We start from the raw sequence: 6,489 nt of genomic DNA on the forward strand, positions 1-6,489 counted from the left end.
GTCAAGTAGTGAGGCTAAGGATAATTTTCCTTATCTCACATGCTTATCACTGTAAAATGACCTTACCAAGATGAATGGGAAGGAAGCATAGTTCAACTTTCGACTTACTCATTTAGCAAATTATTATCACTAAGATGTGCCAAGGCTGTATTTCACGTCATGAGGTTTGCAGAGCAAACCAAGTGTAGTGCTGTTCTTGAGGGGGATACAGTCTAGCAGGAGCGAGACAAGGAAATCACTTGCCGTGATAGGGGCTACACGGTATAAGGCCCGGAGTGTTGTATGGTGTGTGAGAAGTTCACCTTTGCCTGTAGCTCAGGAGCAGAGCATTTGACTGCCTAAGAGGCTCACCTGCCCACGCTTTAGTCCTTGAAGTTTTAGCCAAAGAGATGTTTAGGCTAGAAACTAAAGGTCAGGGGGAAAGAGTCAGACAAGGAGGGGGAGGAAATGCATTTGGCTAGGGAAACAGCATGCAAAGACCTGTTTGTGAATGGTTAGTAATTCATATGGCTGGAGAGCAAGGTGGAACAGCAAGGCAGGAGAGGTAAGCAAGAGTCAAACCGTAAAGGTCTTTGTAAACCATTATAAGGGAGTTTGAGCATTATCATGCAATTTAATTTTAACTTTACAAAGTGAATTCTAGGGGTGCCTGGGTGGCTCAGTGGGTTAAGCCGCTGCCTTTGGCTCAGGTCATGATCTCAGGGTCCTGGGATGGAGCCCTGCATCGGACTCTCTGTTCAGCAGGGAGTCTGCTTCCCCCTCTCCCTCTCCCTGCCTCTCTGCCTACTTGTGATCTCTCTCTCTCTCTCTCTCTCTCTGTGTCAAATAAATAAATAAAATCTTTGAAAAAAAAAAGTAAATTCTGGCTCATGTGTGGAAAATGGATTCAGGTAGAAAAATACCAGAGGATGGAGGTCCAAATTACATCTACAAGATAATTAATACATTTTATTATAATTAAAAGAAAATCATTGATTCATTCCAAAAACTAATATAGAGTCTAGACCTAGCAGGTGTTCGATGTATATTTAATAATGACTGAAAGGATGAATAGATCTGTAAACAATTTAGCATCCATACTTGGAATTCCTCAGGAAGACAACTGGCCTGTTCTTACTCTGTATACAACAATGTCAGTATCACTATCCTAATGCCACTTGTTTATATTTCTAAATCAATATCACTGACTTGGAGTTGTACACATTGAAAAAGTCAGCTGCCTAATCTTCTACTACCACTGTCAAGAATTGGAAAAGTTTGGGGCACCTGGGTGGCTCAGTGGGTTAAGCCTCTGCCTTCGGCTTGGGTCATGATCTCGGGGTCCTGGGATGGAGCCCCGCGTTGGGCTCTCTGCTCAGCAGGGAGTCTGCTTCTCTCTCTGCCTCTCTGACTACTTGTGTTCTCTCTCTCTCTGTCAAATAAATAAATAAAATCTTTAAAAAATTGGAAAAGTTTTATTTTTTTTTTAAAGATTAATTTATTTCTTTCAGAGAGAGAGAGAGGGCCCAGGGTCCTGGGGTGGGGGGTGGGAGGCAGAGGGAGAGAGAGAGAATCTCAAGCCGACTCCCTAGTGACCCGTCCCATGACCAAGAGACCATGACCCAAGCCAGAATCAAGAGTCAGATGCTTAACCACCTAACTGGACCACCTAGGTGCCCTGGAAAAGTCTGATTTTTCTCTAAGAGTATGCTTCGGTTTCATAGAGGAAGAATCTATTTCCTTTGTTGGATTTCTTTTACTGGTGTTACTGCTCCAGTCTATCAGCTTCCCTTGGGGAATTTATTTTGGCAATGTAGTCATTTGTTCAGTGTCTATCCATAAAATGGACAAGACTACATGAAAATTCACCCCGTTTTATAGTTCCGATTAAAAAATGAGACCTGCATCTCCGAAAGGCATATTATTGCACAGATTGTACATATAGCACATAAAATATTGTTCCCTCAGGTATTAGTTAGCCTTAGGATCAGAGGGAAAATCAGAAGGGAAAAGTCTGATTATAACAAAATATTCGTGTAGCACTGTGTTTCTTGGGTAACAAACGTCCTCTTTGCTGTTTGTTAAGAAACAAGCTAGGAGGAATGGAAATTCTTTTTCCAATTTATTTTCTTTAAGAAACTTTTTGATGGAATAATTTCAAAACTTCCGTGTCTGGGAATAACATTTTTTAAACATGGCAAAGTATTATAGGAGCCGATGGTGCTGAAGGACTTCTTAAATATGAGAGAAAATTACATCCAAACAAAAGACAGTTAGTCAAGGAGACCCTTGAATTATCTATAGCTATTAATATGGTCATTTGATATCTGTGATGTTCCCTTGGAACTGCTTAAATGTATTTCAGATTTGTCTTTTGAATTGCAAGTTAATTGTAATTTGTTGTCAGAAAAATAGAAAGGAAAACAAACTGAGTAATAGCATTCCTTCAGGAATTTTTAAAGATGCAAAAAATAGTTTTCACATATAGTCATCAAAGGCACATGATATTTCCAAGACCCAGATGGCTTGAGTGAAAATATTAACATTTTCTAAGCCAAAAAGAAAAAAAGTTAAGTGGATGGAATAGTTTGCCTTTTATACTTAAATTCATTCAAAGGTATACCATCATTTTAATCACACAAAAATACATTAGAGCCTTCAAACAATTGCAACTCCTTCCAACCCCCACCCTCCTGGGGTAAGTGAATGTTATTCTTCCTATTTGCATATGCAGAAAGTAGCAATTAACAATTCATGGATCAATGAATATAGGTGATTCTGAGTTTCACAAGGATAAATTAATGCAGGTGATAATTGTGGGGTGGTGAGAAACATCAGAAGTTAATTCTGTATGGGTGAATGGTGGGAGGGAAGTGGATGATTCAGGAGGTAGAAGGATTGTTGAAGATAATAACTTTGTTTTGGACATGTGGAGTTTGAGATGCCCACAGGAAACTGGATGGTTGATCCAAGTTGTTAATGATTTAATAAGTCGAGAGTTTGGAAAAAGGTCTGGGCTGGGAATGGAGCTTTGCATGTCATGAATATCTGAAAGTGGATGAAGCCACTCAAGGATAATGTGTAGAGTATGACAATATGAGGCCAAAATGTGAGTATGCATCAGAAAAGCTTTTAAGTGGTGAGAGGAGAGGGCAGAGGCTAAAAGCCTATAAAGAGAAAGCAGATGATCACAGGATGAGCAGTTTCTATCACCTACTGACATTAATGGCAAATATTTACCAAGTAAAGTCGAGCATGGTAGTCTTTACAGAAATGGTGTTCTTTTCTTCACAACCTTGCAGTGAATACTTTGAAGTGGAATGTTCTAGCTAATTTCATGTTTAGCATGAAACCAAGATGAATGAAAAGGAAAACAAGGTATGCAAGTATAGAGCATAGAATCAGGTTCATTTTATATTCCAGGGAGCAAGTTCTTGACGAAGGCCAAAGCTAGAAAGGAAACCAAATGACAATGTTGGGAATTACGTGGTAGAAATGACAGTTCTGGTCAGAATGGCGTATTCAAGAGCTAGCGGCTCCTAGTTTACCTTGTCCAGAGTTCACATGAAAATATTGACGAAAATCAGGAGATAATGACAATCTAAATAACAGACAGTGAAAATGAGTATTAACAGACTGTTGTTAGAACCTGGAAGAAGGGATGCATGGGTGGCTCAGTCAGTTAAGTGTCTGCCTTTGGCTTGGTCATGATCCCAGGGTCCTGGGATCGAGTCCCATGTTGGGCTCCTGGCTCAACAGGGAGCCTGCTTCTCCCTCTGCCTGCTGCTCCCTCTGCTTGTGCTCGCTTTCTCTATCTTACACAAATAAATAAAATCTTAAAAAAAAAAAAAAAAAAAGAACCGGGAAGAAATTTTCAGTAATTCCTGGGCTAACGAAGGTTGATTTATTTTAAAAAATGAATAGTGTTTTATCTATTTTTCACTTTGTGGAACGGAGCTGCTCATGGCACACAATAGTCTGTGGGATCACTAGTTACTACTGGAAGCCTCAACTTCTTCATTAGTAAACCTTACTTACTAGGATTTCTGTGGATTAAAGGAGCTAATGCAGACTAATTGCTTATCAGAGAGCTTGGTACAAAGGAATTAATAAATAGTCAGTAGTTCTTAAATGGATCTTCTCCCAAGTTGCCAAAAATTATTGATTAAAAACAGGAAAGAAGGAGCATTCAAAATAACAGATGTTGACAGTAGAGGCTGATCGCCTGTTGCCAGAATCCGGGAGGAGTGTTCTCTAATGACTAGCTTGAATGAAATCCCATATATGAAACAAGTGGGTTTTTTCCTGCTTCTTCACCTCGTGAAACAAAACTGTTTATTACCATCATCACCAACATATAGAACTTCCTCTGTGCCAAGTACTGTGTAACGTGTGTGTTCACTTGGGCTCTAAGCAACCCCATCCATCAGCCCTGGTCAGGGCATCTGGAATCTATGGAATCACATGCAAATTGTGAATTTTTCTGGAGAGAGGATCTATAGCTTTCATAAGCTTCTCAAAGTGTTGTGTGTCCTCCTCCTGCCCCCATAGACTAAGAAACAGTGTCAAGTAGAACCTTCTCATTTTACTGAGAGCCCAAACGGGCTGTCACCCCATCAGGTCTTGTTTACTTGTATTGATCACCCAGAGCCTCTATACCGTCAAACATGAGCTCTCAGACTGGTGAGAATAATCCTAATTTTGCAAGGGAGAAATATATATATTATTGATTTTATTTTTACTAAAATCTGCTTAATGTCTTATTCCTGCTTTTGAAGGATGGCTTTATCTCATTCTTTATCATTTTCTAACAGATCTCTTTCTTGCCATTTTTATATTGGCCACTTCCTCTAAAATCTAGAATCTTGAGTCTAAAAGGTTCAGTTATCACACTATAATGCCATTTTATTTGGTTATTTGCTTATTCTCTCAGAATTTGGAAGTCTCACATTCAGATGTTTCCCAAAAGCCAGCAGTTCCTAAAACTGAAGCCATTGCTTTAAAATGTGTATGAGAAGGTCACAAAAGGAACCAAATGTTCTCTCTCCACCCTATTATAAGACCTTCACTATCCAAAAAATAGAAAGCACTTAACAAAATTCAGGGATTGATTTGTCATTTACGTAAAACTGGATAAACACTTGCAGAGTAGGAGTGTAAAAATTGTTGAGTCTGCTAACCTCAAGCCTAGAAAATAAAAAATATGAGAGCTGAAACAGAATTATAAAATTGTAATATTAGAACTCTTTTGTGAAAATGGCCTTCAAATTATTACTTATTCAGGAGCCCAGTGGTTCCAATTCTTACTCTGTAGGCACTTTTCAGGCACTGATTTTTAAAAACTACCACAAGACTTACATTTTTAAAAAAGATTTATTTATGTATTTGAGAGAGAGAGGGAGAGAGAGAAAGAGTGGCAGAGGGAGAGAATGGTCAGGCAGACTCCCCACTGAGCCTGACTCCGGGCTCGATCCTACCACCCATGAGATCATCTGAGTCGAAACCAAGAGTTGGACACTTAGCCAATTGAGCTACCCAGGAGCCCCAAATACAGAATGTATTCTTATGTAACTAGGGCACTTCCCCAACTTATAAATGCCAGTTTTCCAGTGGACCCCCAAAGGATGTCTTTGGCCACTCCATGGGAGGCCATGAAACTCTGATTTGTGCTCCAAAGAATCCTGGAAAATACAAATCTGTATCTGCCTTTGCTCCAGTTTGCAACCCAGTGCTCTGTCTTGGGACAAAAAAAAAAAAAAAAAAAAAAAAAAAAAAAAAATCCTTTAGTAGATATTTAGGGACAGATCAAAATAAATGGAAGACTTATGATGCTATCCAGCTTGCAAAGTCCTATCCAGGTGCTCAGCTAGACATAATAATTGATGAAGGAAAAGATGACCAGTTCCTTCCAGATGGACAGTCACTGCTTGGTAACTTCATAGCTGCCTGCACAGAAAAGAAAGTCCTTGTTTTTAGGTTTAAGAGGGTTGTGATGATAGATACAGCTTCACTGCAGCCTTTATTCCTGATCATATCAGAGATCATGCAAAATTCCTGAATGCATGAAAAACTTAAGAGTAATTCTTCAGGACTACAAAAAAAAAGTGTAATAAACAGAATTGCAGGGAAAAGGGATTTTAAACTGTTGGATTTCATAGTGCTAAAAATTCATCATCCATAATTGAATCATTTTCTGAATAAACATATAAAACCTGAAAAAAGTAATTTTGAATTTCTCATTCTATGACTTCAAGCATTTTTTCATAATTTTCAAAGGTCATGAAATTTTTCTCATATATCCGTGTGATGATACTGAAATTACAGTTGAAAATTTGCTTCAAAATGGTGTTTTGGTACTAAATTTTTTTTCTCATTATTTCACAAAATCGTATTTATTTTATGAATGTCCTACTCTAATAGTTAATTTCCTGTGCTCTAATCTTTTGCTGTATAAAGTATGGTCTGTGGATCAGCAGCATTAGTATCTCCTGAAAGCTTATTAGAAATGCA

The 6,489-nt window shown here is 38.6% G+C and overlaps 1 pseudogene; it reads left to right on the forward strand.

Moving 5' to 3' along the window:
* Nucleotides 1-470: 470 nt before the first annotated feature.
* Nucleotides 471-6,045, forward strand: LOC123952549 (annotated as a pseudogene).
* Nucleotides 6,046-6,489: the final 444 nt, after the last annotated feature.

The sequence above is a fragment of the Meles meles genome, chromosome 11 (assembly GCF_922984935.1).
Source record: "Meles meles chromosome 11, mMelMel3.1 paternal haplotype, whole genome shotgun sequence".
NCBI classification, from domain to species: Eukaryota; Metazoa; Chordata; class Mammalia; order Carnivora; family Mustelidae; genus Meles; species Meles meles.